The following is a 13,673-nucleotide window of genomic DNA, read 5'->3' on the forward strand; positions in this document are numbered from 1 at the left end:
ATCTGATTGAGTGTTATAGTTTTCTGTGTTGTGGTGACTTCTATTTCTACGCATACCGCTGCCTACTGCAGTACAAAGTGACGCGATTAATAACCAGTTCCGTATCAATACATTCCTGAGCACCGGCGTTGACAACCTTCGGCATGGAAGATTTATGCAAGCGTTGCAATGAAAAAGTTCTGGATGGGGCCTCGTGTTCGGGGTGCCGATTAACCTATCACTTCCACTGTGTTAGCTTATCGGAAGTTGGGTGGCGGAGACTGGGATTTGAAAGACAGGGCTCGTGGATTTGTCCTGAATGTAGAAAGAGTCCTATCCAAACGAGCTCTGCTTCCAAGAATCTAATTCCGGAGGACGCTTCATACCAGGTGCAACTAACCAGAATTGAGAATATGCTGTCCCCTCTCACTTCACTCCCAGAACATGTCGAAAAATTACGCAATGAAATGTACGAACTAACCTCAAAGATAAATACGAGTGTAATTGAAGATATTAACACGAGGCTGGCAGATATTGATACAAAACTCTCTGTTGTTGAATCTCTAAGTCAAGAACTCGACCGGGTTAAGTCACAGATTCTCAACGTCGAGAATAGATTAAAAAGTTATGATACTGAACTTGCGAAGAAAGATGCTGCTATCTCTAATCTTCAAAAAAATATTGCTGCATTTGATTTAGAAAACAAACGCGAGCAGCAAAAATCCCGCTTCTTAAATATTGAGTTAGTTGGCATACCGGAGAAATCGAAAGAAAATTTGGTTGAATTACTTCTTCTCTTAGCTACGGCTATTGGTTCCGACCTTAGAAAAGACGACATTGAATTTATAACAAGAGTTCACTCAATTCGTCAGAAACAAGGACACCCAAGGAAAATTGTGGCTAAACTTAAGGATAAGAGAGGTAAAGATGAACTCCTAGCTAACTTCAAAAAGTATAATAAACAAAAAGGGATAACCTCACGTGATCTTGGCTTTGATGACAATTCCATGAAAATCTTCATCAACGAACACCTCACAGTTGCTAATAAGATGCTCCTTAATAAGTGCAAACTAAGAGCTAAGGAACGTAATATCAAATTTGTTTGGGTGAAGAACTGCGTAATTTATTTACGTCGCAATGAAAAATGTCCACCCAAGGCGATCAGGTCAGAAGAGGAATTGAACTATTTTTTAGACACTTCGCAGGTTTAATGCTCAGTTACCATTTTTTATTATTAGAGTTCATTGTACCAGAAATACGTATATTCATCACACACACACATATTCATCACACACACTTTTACCACTCAAAAAAAATCAAACTAATTATATTCATTCACACTTACACATTATTATTGATCTTAAGAAACAAAAACTTAAATTGTTTAAAACCTCTGACACTCAGTACTCACATCACTGCCGTACAATTTTTAGTAAATGATTTTATATCTACCCTCTTATCTGTTATTGTTTTTAGCCATGTTATGCATTTAATAAGTTATCAATTGCTTTTTATTGTAACAAATTTTTATATTAGAAATTATGTAATTGTATTTACATTATATTGCGTAACCGTGTTCTTTTTGACATTTCCTTATATTTTAAATATTTTTACTTCTTAATAATTAGGTTTCTTTATGATGGATTTAAATAATCTCAAAATTTATTATCAAAATACTCGCGGGTTACGCACGAAATTACACTCACTTTATAATAATATAGAAACAAGCAATTATGATATAATAATTTTAACAGAAAGTTGGCTATGTGATGGAATTTTAAACACGGAAATATGTGACAGTCGTTATGATGTATTCAAATTTGACAGGAAACACAAGAGAAGGGGCGGGGGCGTTTTGATATGTATTAAGAAATTACTTGCTGCGTTTATTTCACAGGACTCAAACTGCGAGCAAGTAGAATGTATATGGCTAACTATTCCGAAGGGTATATATTTAAGCAATCGCTCGCTACGTAGTGACAAGGATTTACATATTATAGCGGCATACATCCCCCCTAACTCGGATGCGAATAATTTATTACGTAACTTTAATAAGACCCTAATATCATTTTACGATAAACATTCGAATGATAATTTTCTCATAATAGGAGATTTTAATTTTTCTTTCATTTCATGGTATGGTAATGATAATAGTTACAGCATTACAAAATACTGTAACTCAGAATTATTAGAATCGGCATTGAGTTTACTAAATACTTACAATCTGATGGGATTAAAACAATATAATTTCAACAAGAATAGCTGTGGTAACATTCTTGATCTTGTCTTATCAAATATTTACTTACAGTGTAACATATGTAGCGATTCACTTGTAAATATTGACCACTTTCATAGTCCCCTGGTTATCGTCGTAAAAGACCTTTTTATGAAAGCCCTACAACCACATTTTTGCGTGATAAAGAAATTTTTTAAGGGTGACTATGAGACGATAAATTTAAAATTAAAAAATACAAACTGGTCCGACATCCTAAATGGCTCCGTTGAAGAGGCCGTGGATAGTTTTTACAGAATTATTCATTCGCTCATAGAATCTCATATACCTGTTATAAAAATCTCCTCACGTCATCAATACCCGAAATGGTATACTCCAGCTCTAATTAATTCAATAAAAGAGAAGTACAAAGTTCACACTAGGTGGAAAAAGTTTAAAAATCCAGGAGACTATGCCATGTTCTCCTTGTTGAGAGCCCGAGTAAAGAGGTTGCAAATCGAATCATATACAAAATATATGAATCGTTGTCAGAGTAATATCAAAACGTCGCCTAAAGAATTCTGGAAATTTATTAAAAATAAACGCACTGATTTTGGTATTCCTCACAACATGTACTACGGAAGTAGTTTACTTACGAATGGACATGATATCTGCAATGCATTTAATGAATACTTTCAAAGTGTATTCCAACCTAGTGACCTAAATGATGAGACCCTGAACGAGGAATCAAATATTTCCGAAAATCTTCACACAATTGAGATCGATGAAAGAATACTTAGGAGGTTGTTTAGTAAATTGGATATCCGAAAGGGCGCCGGTACTGACGGTATACCAGCTATTTTTATAAAGAAATGTGAATCGGGCCTATTACCTCCGCTACTAACACTCTTTAAGCGCTCCATTAATGAAGGGACCTTCCCTAGATGTTGGAAGGAAGCCCGAATAGTACCAATACATAAAAAGGAATCAAAAACAAATATTAGTAACTATAGAGGTATCTCCATTTTGAATATATTTGGTAAAATGTTAGAAAAAATTGTATATGATCATATTTATAGAAATTGCCTACAATGCATCCCTATCAACCAACACGGTTTTATTAAATCTCGTAGTGTCCTTACTAACTTGCTTGAGTTCACTCATACCGTTAAGTGCGACATGAATGATAGATCACAAATAGATGTAATATACACAGATTTTGAAAAGGCTTTTGATAGAGTCAACCACAGTATACTATTAAAGAAGCTTTACGCAGTTGGAATCAGAGGGAACCTTCTTAGATGGACAGAATCGTATATAAGAAATCGCTGTCAGGCCGTCGTCCTCGGTGGTTTTAGATCAGACTTTGTTGAGGTGACTTCTGGTGTACCTCAGGGATCGCACCTGGGTCCTTTGTTATACAATATATATTTATATGACATCAGTAATTGTTTTGCTAGTTCAAACTTCTTGCTGTATGCTGACGACAAAAAGATTTATAAAAAGATTTCACAAATAGACGATTGCTTTATGTTACAAGATGACTTAAATAGACTGTCACAATATTATAAAATAAATAAAATAACAGTTAATATTGCTAAATGTCAAATTATTACATTTTCACGAAAGCATAATAACATAAAATTTGATTATACTTTAAATAACGAAATTATTCCAAAAATTACTCAAATAAGGGATTTAGGTGTGATCCATGATAGCAAACTAACCCATAATAACCACATCGAAATAATAACACAGAAGGCTTATAAAAATCTAGGGTTTATTCTTCGCACTTGCGAACCTTTCAATGACATCTTGTGCCTAAAAGTGCTATATTATGCTTACGTGCGAAGCATCCTTGAATTCGCAAGTCCTATCTGGAGGCCTACATATCAATGTTATATTGACCGCCTTGAAAAAATACAAAAGATATTTATAAAAAAATTGAATTTTAAATCTCAATTCATTCCTATAGACTACAAAGAAGCCTGTAATTATCATAAAATCGATACCTTGGAAGATAGAAGAGATGTAATTGATATGTTACTCCTTTATGATATATTACATAATAAATTTGACTGTCCAGATATCTTAAATAAAATATCATTCCAGGTACCAACATTACGTACTAGGCATACTAATTTATTTAACATTCCCTTTGCCTCTACTAAGTATCTTAAATATTCACCTCTATTTCGAATTCCTGACATATATAATAAGAAATTTTCTTCCGTCGACATTTTCAACTTATCACGTCTGAGGTTCAAAAAACTGATATTAAACTGTTTAAATTGCAGGAGTTAATCATCAGTATATTCAGGATAAATTATTAGTCTCACATCGTAATTTAAACATTATATTCGAACACTCACATTCACTCACACCACTCACATTCACTCACACCAATCACATTCACTCACACCAATCACATTCACTCACACTACTCAGATTCACTCACACTACTCACACCACACAACCTACTCACCGTTTCAGTTACTCAATATGGATACGATTTCTTCTTTTCTTTCTATGTAATTTTTTCTTGTAAGTTTTTCTAGTATTTTTCGTTTTTGTCTTAAACTACTTTGTCACATACTTATTGTACTGTTAATAGTATTCCTTTTAATTGGCGTATCTATTCTGTATAATTTTTAATATACTCTTTTCATTTTGTTAGCTGTAAGGAATCATAAATAAATAAATAAATAAATAAATAAATAAATAAATGATATACCTACGGCGTTACAAATAAAACTGACATAAAGTTAGACCTAAAAATAAACCAAGAATATGCAAAATGTTTACTTATATACATTTTGCTTCCGATTGATTCGAACGTTTCCCGCGCTTCTTTGCAAGGCTGTTTGACATTCTGAAAACTATAGAATTATCATAGCATTGACGTATTGTTAGCGATATAGTATTTTTCATATTGGTTTCAGGTATATCTTTATGCCAAGTATATTTGTAAGGCCATAAAACTTAAACTATTAGGTAGTTAGGCCACAAAATAAATAAAAAGCAGTACCACAATTGATTTCGTTTATTAAATGATAAACAGTGTTATCACATACGCGCAGTGTGTACATTTACGATATTTTAGGCAAGAGTGCTTATTTTACGAAATATTATGAAAATATACACATTCTTCTCAACAATATTCAACGGCTTAAAATACGGATAAGTCAAATTGTAAATTCGTGCGTTTAAATTAAAACTTCAGCTCAATGCAAGCGTTATTACATTTACAACCATTTTAGAACGCAAGGCTTTATATGAATGAAAATATCACTTTTAGAACAACCTAATATTTTTCTAAAACAAATTAATAAATTTTACATTTTCCGATGTTGTTTTTTTAATTTAATCGTATCTTCATAAAAATACACCATCAAAATTTCGTTTGTTTTCGACCGAAATCTTAATATATACTTCCTAAAAATTATAATAGATAAAGGACGCAGCAGGCAGCTTATTTCACAAAACGAGTGACAAGGTTCAGTTAATCACATTATCGTACAATAAACAACTAGACTCACAATCACGCTTAAAACTCTGCCTACACGTCTAGTAGGCAGAATATTCGTGCTTGGACTGCGCTTTGAATACAACGCCACGCAATGATTAAGTTTTCAATAAAAACTGTCCAAAAATCGGAATATCCAAACTTAATAAGGATGGAATGTCGGATTTCAGGTAAATGCCCCTTTAAATTATTAAAATTTTGTAACTAACTTGATCTTTTTAATCATTTTGATAGTTAATTACATTTCAATTGCTAAAACAAAATGTTCTTGCCTCGTGTTCTCGCCTGTCTCGCGCTGTTACTACTTCTAATGAGCGTATACAATAAATAGACTTTGAACATTACTGCCACGAAATAAGGTGTTAATTTGAATGAATGTTTTGAATGCATTCTGTGTTTATGTATACGTATATATACAACGAATCTTGGACATTTTTGGACGACCTTTTAATAGGCGATTGACAGTCTAGTTGTTTATCGTACTGTTGGTTAATCATTATAACTTGAGCATTGTTCAGGAGCCCATGTCCATGTTTTTTTAATTTCCACTTTACTGTGCTATTAGGACACCGCTACACTCAGGTGAAGTTAAAAACCCAATATTAATTATTTAAAAATATGACCAGAAGTGACCCTTCGGGTCATCTGGTGTTTAATATTCATCGTGCACATGCACTTTTTGTTATACAAAATAATGCGATAAAATTACGTGTCATTACGGAGAGACTAAGTTATTGTTTATGTGAACACAATTCTTATGGCAATAACCGAAGCACTATTGAATAATTCTAGGGCCCGTTGTGCAGGTGTGTTAATAAGTAACCAGTGATAACTCTGTTTTGTCAGTCTGAAGAACTAACTGTGTATAGTTGACAACATATACCTACTTGATAAATGATAACCGTGTATGACGTAGACGCTGATGTAATGAGGGCCCTAAAAATTAATAATGGACCACGTATGTCGAATACACTTACTGTGTGCTGTACAAAATTAAATAGTAAAATTATTATTTTTTCCAGTGGTGAAAGGCTGTCAAAGTGACGTTTAACAAAATATGACGTTTCTTGTACTCATTACGTTTATTCTTGTCGCACTTTACCATGACTACTTAATAATAAGTTAATAACTACTTTAGCTAATAATACGAAAACGAACAAGATAGATGTTTTAGAACAAATTCATATCATAAATCACATAATGCATGCATGTTGATTATTAATCTAAAATTTATCAAAGTACAAGATTTTCTAGATAAATTATTAAGTTTTATCAAGAAGTAAGTAATTAATACACTATAAAGAGCTGAAATTATTTTAAACATAGTATATTATGTAAATACAAAGTTTGTGCAGATTTCTGCGCCACAGAAAAGAAAAATCCCTATTGAACGATAGTACCACTAACATAACTGTTGCATACCTTATGTATAAATATTTACGCTACACTCAGTTACCTAATGAAGCGCAACTGAACATTTCAATTTTTATGTCAAGCCTGCAAAATCCTTAATCTAATATCTGTGTATAACATTAATTCGTAACAATTAATAATGACCAATTTAAGGAGCTTATTATAAATGTCACAAGTATTCGCGTTATTCAGTCAAGTCACCAGTAAATTTACTGTTAAATTACTAGTGGATACGTTGCCATGTAAGTAATGAATATATAATATAAAGATTACTATGCCATGTTATAAGGCGATAATTGATTTTATCGATATGATAGAAGTCGCCATGTTATCAAAAACTGGCGTGTACTCTCAAAACAATTTATTATATTCATCTATTTATTATACGAGCAAAAGTGACACATTAGGTTAAGTAGTTACGTTAAGAAGTGTTACATTTTTATAGTTATTTTTTTAAGAGAGCACGAGCAAACATTTCTGTTATGTTATCACCGCGCACACTCTTTTAACACCAGAGGAAACAAATGAGCGAGCCAACCTTATAAAGCATCGAAAAATAGCAAATGTATTCTGAAACTTAAAAAATATTGGCACATGGCGGGCAAAGATTAAACCCCGGTTTGTTCGCACCTTTGTAAGATTGAACGGTACTCGCTTTTTCGCCACCGACGCTTGTTTTAATTGAAGTTAGTTTTCAACAAACATTTTGAGAAAAGTGACGCATTAAGAAACTGTTTTTACACGCCCTTACTACAAAAAAGTTCATTCTTATTTTTAAGTAGTATTAGGAGAAAGCTAGTTCGTTTGAATGATAATGCTATATACATTATTATTCATCACTCACATGTTATCCACTTTATAAAAAAGTTTTTATAAAACACACAAAGCTCTTATGAGGCACAGACAGCATTTACTTTAGAATAACATTACAAATAAGCAAGGCAACGTTTAACAGCAAAGTTATAATTAAGAGTACTCGACATTATTATATCAATAAAACAACCATCGTTCAAACGACTCTATTTATAACTCGACACTCAAAGATTCGATCATATATGTCCATACGACGGCTAATTTTATTGGTAGAGAATTGTATTTCAGCATACTTACTTCCAGGGGCGTGCATTGGTTTTCTAGGGAGGTAGGGACTGTATATCTAAATAGTCGCAGTTGCGCTTTAGTCCGACACTACTAGGTTTCGAGGTCTAAATATTGAAGTTGCTTACCGAATATTCAAGACTGCCTACCGTAGGTATTTAGTATCTAGCGTAAGGAAAAAAATTATTAGTGGGTGTTGATATAAGTTTGGTTTAAGAATAACGGAACCAAATCTTTTATTATCTTGATTCTTCGCAAGGTAGGCACTGCCTAATTACCTATATGGTATGCACGCCCCTGCTTACTACACGTCAATGTTAACTAGCCTTCGTGATGTGGCTTTGTTTGTTGCAGTTAAGTTGCAATGCCGAGATACAAGGCGTTACTCGATGAACGGGAGGGGTGCTTTGTCCACGAGTATCAAATTGACTCTGGCCTTGCAACAAGTGACAGGATAAGTGATCACCGCGTCCAAGCTCAAAGGAGCTTAATAACACTAGTAGAATTTATTGGCCCTCCAAAAAGAGAAGGCGTTTTGTTGACGGAAAACCGTCTCAAGACAACACATATACCATAAACAGCGTATTATTATTGGTCTTCGGTAATACTAAAAAGCATATGAATAATAATTATAACACACTTATTTATGAATAAGTTTAAATACAAAAACATTTAATTTGTACATTCCTCACAGCTTTATAAATTGTTATTGAAATTTCATCCACTTAACAAAATAATTTTATGACACAATATTAATATAATCAAAAGCAAATAATACTTACATACATATAAAAACTTACAATCAAATTATTCACATTAACAAATTTCCAAAAAAATTCACAACATTCAGGAATAATAAGTAAAAAACATTCGAGTTTGAGCCACAACCAAATTATCAAAAATGTAACGCTTAATTTTTTATTGCAACAAATCATTAATATTAAGACATTATATTTTTCTTTTTGTTGAAAAATCGTACACTTTTTTAAGTAGGAAGGATTTCGTTCGTTTAGCTCCGAAGTTTAAGACACATTAGCGTTGTTTTAAAAAAAAATTACAAATACATCTTGTAATGCCAGTTCGATCAAGTATATTTATTGTCTTAGTTAACATTATTAGTACGATATTCACCAGTGGGAGTCTTCCTTGCAATAGGTATCGGCTAGTTTGTTACCAACAGCGGTGACGAGCTGGTGAAATTACTGGGAGTCTACTATTGAGACTCAACATCTTGTCTCAAAGTGAGAGCAATAATTGCGATGCCGCACAGAATTTTGTGTTCAATCAATAATCCTAAGCGGCACTGCATTGTATTGGTAGCGCGTATCAAGTAGACCATAAATGTTTTGTTCTGTTGGTCAAACATCAAATAAATATTTTAAATCCATTTAAATTTTTTCTTCATCTTGGATTAAGCTATTCGAGATCGAACTGTCATGCACACTAAAGCAATAAGCCTGGCCTGTTGTCATGCGTTGCCTAACAGCAAGACGCTCTTTTATTTAAGCCTTAAAGCTTACCTATTTGTAGCCAAAGCGTAGAAGCCATTTTGTATCGAGTTTTTGCACACATCTAATTATGACGGACATAATGACATAAAACAAAATATCTTTGAGCTGTCGCTATAAAAAGTACCTACTTGAGCTCTATTTTGATATATTTTCTCCCTTTAACAATAAATACAATAAAATACGGTTTATTACTGAGTATGTTTGACTTATTCAAGCAATAACATTATCTACTTTGAATAATATAATAAATTGACTAAAATTATCAAATAATGTAAGGCGTCATACATTCTAAGATACATTATGGAATCAACGAAAGCTGACTTCCTATGAGTATTAATTGTGATTCTAACAATATCTACTTGATCTACACATTAGGGTACTATCTACTTTTGTTTACGTTTATATTTTGGCTGAATAATTGGCTAGCGATGCAATATTCTACACTGATAACACTATTTACAAATTGAATGGAATCTTAGTACGATTCGATAACTATATAACGAGTTTTATGTTATTCGAGGTGATTTAAAATCTGGATTTATTCATTATTTGATTTGATTGACATGTTTATGCGGAGTAATTTGTTAGTTTGCAGTCTTTTCTATAGTATTGGGACAATATCAAACAGCGATAGTGAGTGGATTGAGCTAAACTTGCACAAAAATTTTCCAAAGAGAAAAAGCAACTGTACCTATTGCCTTCAGGTACAAATATATAGGTCTGTAGAAAAGTATGAAATAAATTTCTTTATTGACAATTTCCAACACATAACTAAGGATTGTCAATTGGACGTAATTCCAGCAAAAACGTTCCACAAACCACAATCATGTCGAAATTGAGTTAAGAACAAAACTGGTCACGTGATTCATACTAACGGACTGACAAAAAATGACACTCTTTAAATTACATCATGACTTAGTAGCCAAACCCACATGTATGGAATACACTAATATTTATTAAACCTTAAACACAAATTCCTTAAAATGTGGTGTTTGTGGATTGGAACGTTTTTCAGGAAATACGTTTAATTGTTTTTTTAGTCTAGAAGCATTACGAGACGGTCACTATGAGACTTCCACTTCAAAACAACACGAAATTACTTGACAAAGCTCGCTTAATAAGCGCATTACTAGGTGGTAATTTTATTAGCTTTTGATTGTATACGATTATAATTATTAGTATAATATATTTAGAGAAATCAACAAAAAAATCTTGACAATAACATTGAACACCTAAATAGTAATAATCAACCATTATTTTATTCTACCTTTGATTAACTTAATAAGCTACAAATATTGAGCTTCGAAGAAATGTATCATCGAAAAAAGTTACTAATTCTCCAAATAATGAAATTAATACCCGTTATATTGATGTCTTTTTCATAACACTACATGAAAATAGTTTCAACACTTACCTACACTATGAAGATGAGGCTAACAACTTCTAGATAGATTAAAAATAATACTAATATTAGTAAGTTTCAAGGCTTTATAACAAAACATTAAAAACCATAAATAACAATTAAAACTGACAGACTAAACGAACATTAGTATTAAATTTTACAAATCTAAATTTATTGCCAACCAAAAAACTTACATACATGATAATATTTTTTTTAAATAGCAATAATGAATTACATACCAACTACCTATTAAAATCATAATCAAAACTTAATTTCATTAAACAAAATTATATAATAACAAAATTTGTTTTAATACAGGTATACTAATATTATAATCACGATAATCCGATCTTCAATTACAAAAACGGCGAATAAAAACAAAATAGCATTCCATTTTTAAAAATAAAATGGGCGGGATTTATGGCGTCAGTATAGCAGCAATGCTACGCCAATCGCTTGTCTGTATTCCCCATAGACTAACGGCCTTACAAATTAAATTGGCATAAAGTTATAACTAAGCATTAACAAGAATATGTAAAATGTTTACAAATAGACATTTTGCTTACGAATGGTTTGTTCTGACATCGGGAAAACTTAAGAATTATCATTGTATTGACAGTGTTGTCAACGATAGTGTAAACATTTTGCATTTTCTTTGTTTATCATCAGTTATAACTTTATACCAAGTTTATTTCTAAGGCCGTTAGAGTATAAACGTGTAAGAGTGCAGAACATCTCTTACGAGAAAAATTCTTAAAGAAAGCGAATTTAGTTACTTTAATTTGATTGACAAGTCGTAGACAGTCAGCCACACTTGGCATTTGCTCATTAGTATTTTAAATATTAAATCAATATCAGTCACGTATTATTGGGCTATCAAATAGTCTAGTGAATGTTTCGACGTAAAAAGAACACGACTGAAACATCTCTTCGTTTCTTTTTATTCAACCAATCGACAAACGAGTGATGGTGTCATTTCTCATCCAGAAAAAAAAACCAATGAGACGCTAGCAATAAACAAATAATTTGAGTATTTTTGTATCCATTTAAATATTTTTTATTCAAACCTGCTCATCAACAGATAGCAACTTTACTACGTTTGCCAATAAATTTCATTTCATTCTTAAAATGGTATGAATTTAATAAAAAATAAAAGTAAATATGGAATTGCGAAAATAAGCAACAGAATGGAAAGCCCTTAGATCATTTATATGTCTAGATAGGCAGTGACAGCTGTCAAAACAGCGAAAAATTGAGATTGACAGATATCAACTATTGTGAGCAATGCACGCACACTAACACGTGACATACAAATCGCGAGTATAAGACGTGGCTTCTCACGCACACTAAAGTAATAAACCTGGCCTGTTTTCATCGGTTGCCTAGTAGCAAGAGGCTCTTTTTTATGAAAATAAGGGACAAGACGAGCCGGACGTTCAGCTGATGGTAAGCTGATGCCGCTCAGGATTCTTTGAAAACACCAAGAATACTGAGCGGCACTACAACTGCGCTAGTCACCTTGAGACATAAGATATTAAGTCTCATTTGCCCAGTATTTTCACTTGCTACGGCGCCCTTCAGACCGAAACACAGTTATGCTTACACATTACTGCTTCACGGCAGAAATAGGCGCCGTTGTGGTACCCACAATCTAGCCGGCATCCTGTGCAAATTAGCCTCCCACTGGTAAGGCTCTATCTAGACATATAAATTATGTAAGGGAGAGCCAAGTGTTAAAATGGCAAGAAAGATTAGATTCATTTGAACATTGGACGGTAATACATAAATATAACCGGACTCAATGAAGAAATTATGTTTTAAGGCGTTTTAACATTTGCAACACAGAAAGCGATCTCCGCATTGAGCCGAGTTATATTATATTTTAACACTAGTGTACAGGTATGGCCATATAATTGCTGGCTAAAATACAACGATCAAATCTGAGCGCTTGACTAGAGAAGTTCCAAAAAACTTTTTAAAACTAAATACATATTAAATTAAATCAATGTCAAAATTATGGAATCGATAAGATTGATGCATTATATAATTATTAATTGTAATGGCTTGGAATAATAATATATATTAATGTGCAAGAATTCGCATAATTAAAATTGTTCTTTATAACATTAACAAAATCGAACCTCTTCGTATTCATGACGACCCAATACATTACGATTTAGACTCACCGTAATATTATTCTAGTCAGTACCTGTAAAATAAAATAAAAACAATGAAATACCTTTAGTAATGGAACATGGATGATTTCGATATAAAATTGATTATACACTCTAGGAAATAAGATTAAAAGGGGTTTTTTTATAACAAATTTTAATACCATCACAAATAATTAACTAAATTTAACATCTAAATTACTTTAAAATTAAACAGAAAACCGTTACAATACTTTAAAATAAACAAACTCTAAGCTTCTAATAACTAATTACGAATATTGACACAATGACTAATGATCAAACAATAATCGGGCAGAATAACGCCCTAACTTGTCAACGGTTGCAGCGGAAGTAAATACAA

At 32.4% G+C, this 13,673-nt stretch overlaps 2 protein-coding genes across 5 annotated transcripts in view; one reads left to right on the forward strand and one right to left on the reverse strand.

The window, feature by feature from the left end:
* The window catches only part of LOC126966158 (tryptophan--tRNA ligase, cytoplasmic), a 373,239-nt gene that overhangs the window by 267,542 nt on the left and 92,024 nt on the right, over positions 1-13,673 (forward strand). The window lies entirely within an intron of this gene.
* LOC126966136 (spastin) overlaps positions 5,220-13,673 on the reverse strand; it is a 55,348-nt gene continuing 46,894 nt past the window's right edge. For all 3 annotated transcript variants that reach the window (XM_050810069.1, XM_050810068.1, XM_050810067.1), the window contains one exon: positions 5,220-13,350. The gene's annotated coding sequence lies outside the window, so the exon portion shown is untranslated. The remainder of the gene's footprint in view (positions 13,351-13,673) is intronic.

This window comes from Leptidea sinapis, chromosome 9 (genome assembly GCF_905404315.1).
Source record: "Leptidea sinapis chromosome 9, ilLepSina1.1, whole genome shotgun sequence".
Lineage (NCBI taxonomy): Eukaryota > Metazoa > Arthropoda > Insecta > Lepidoptera > Pieridae > Leptidea > Leptidea sinapis.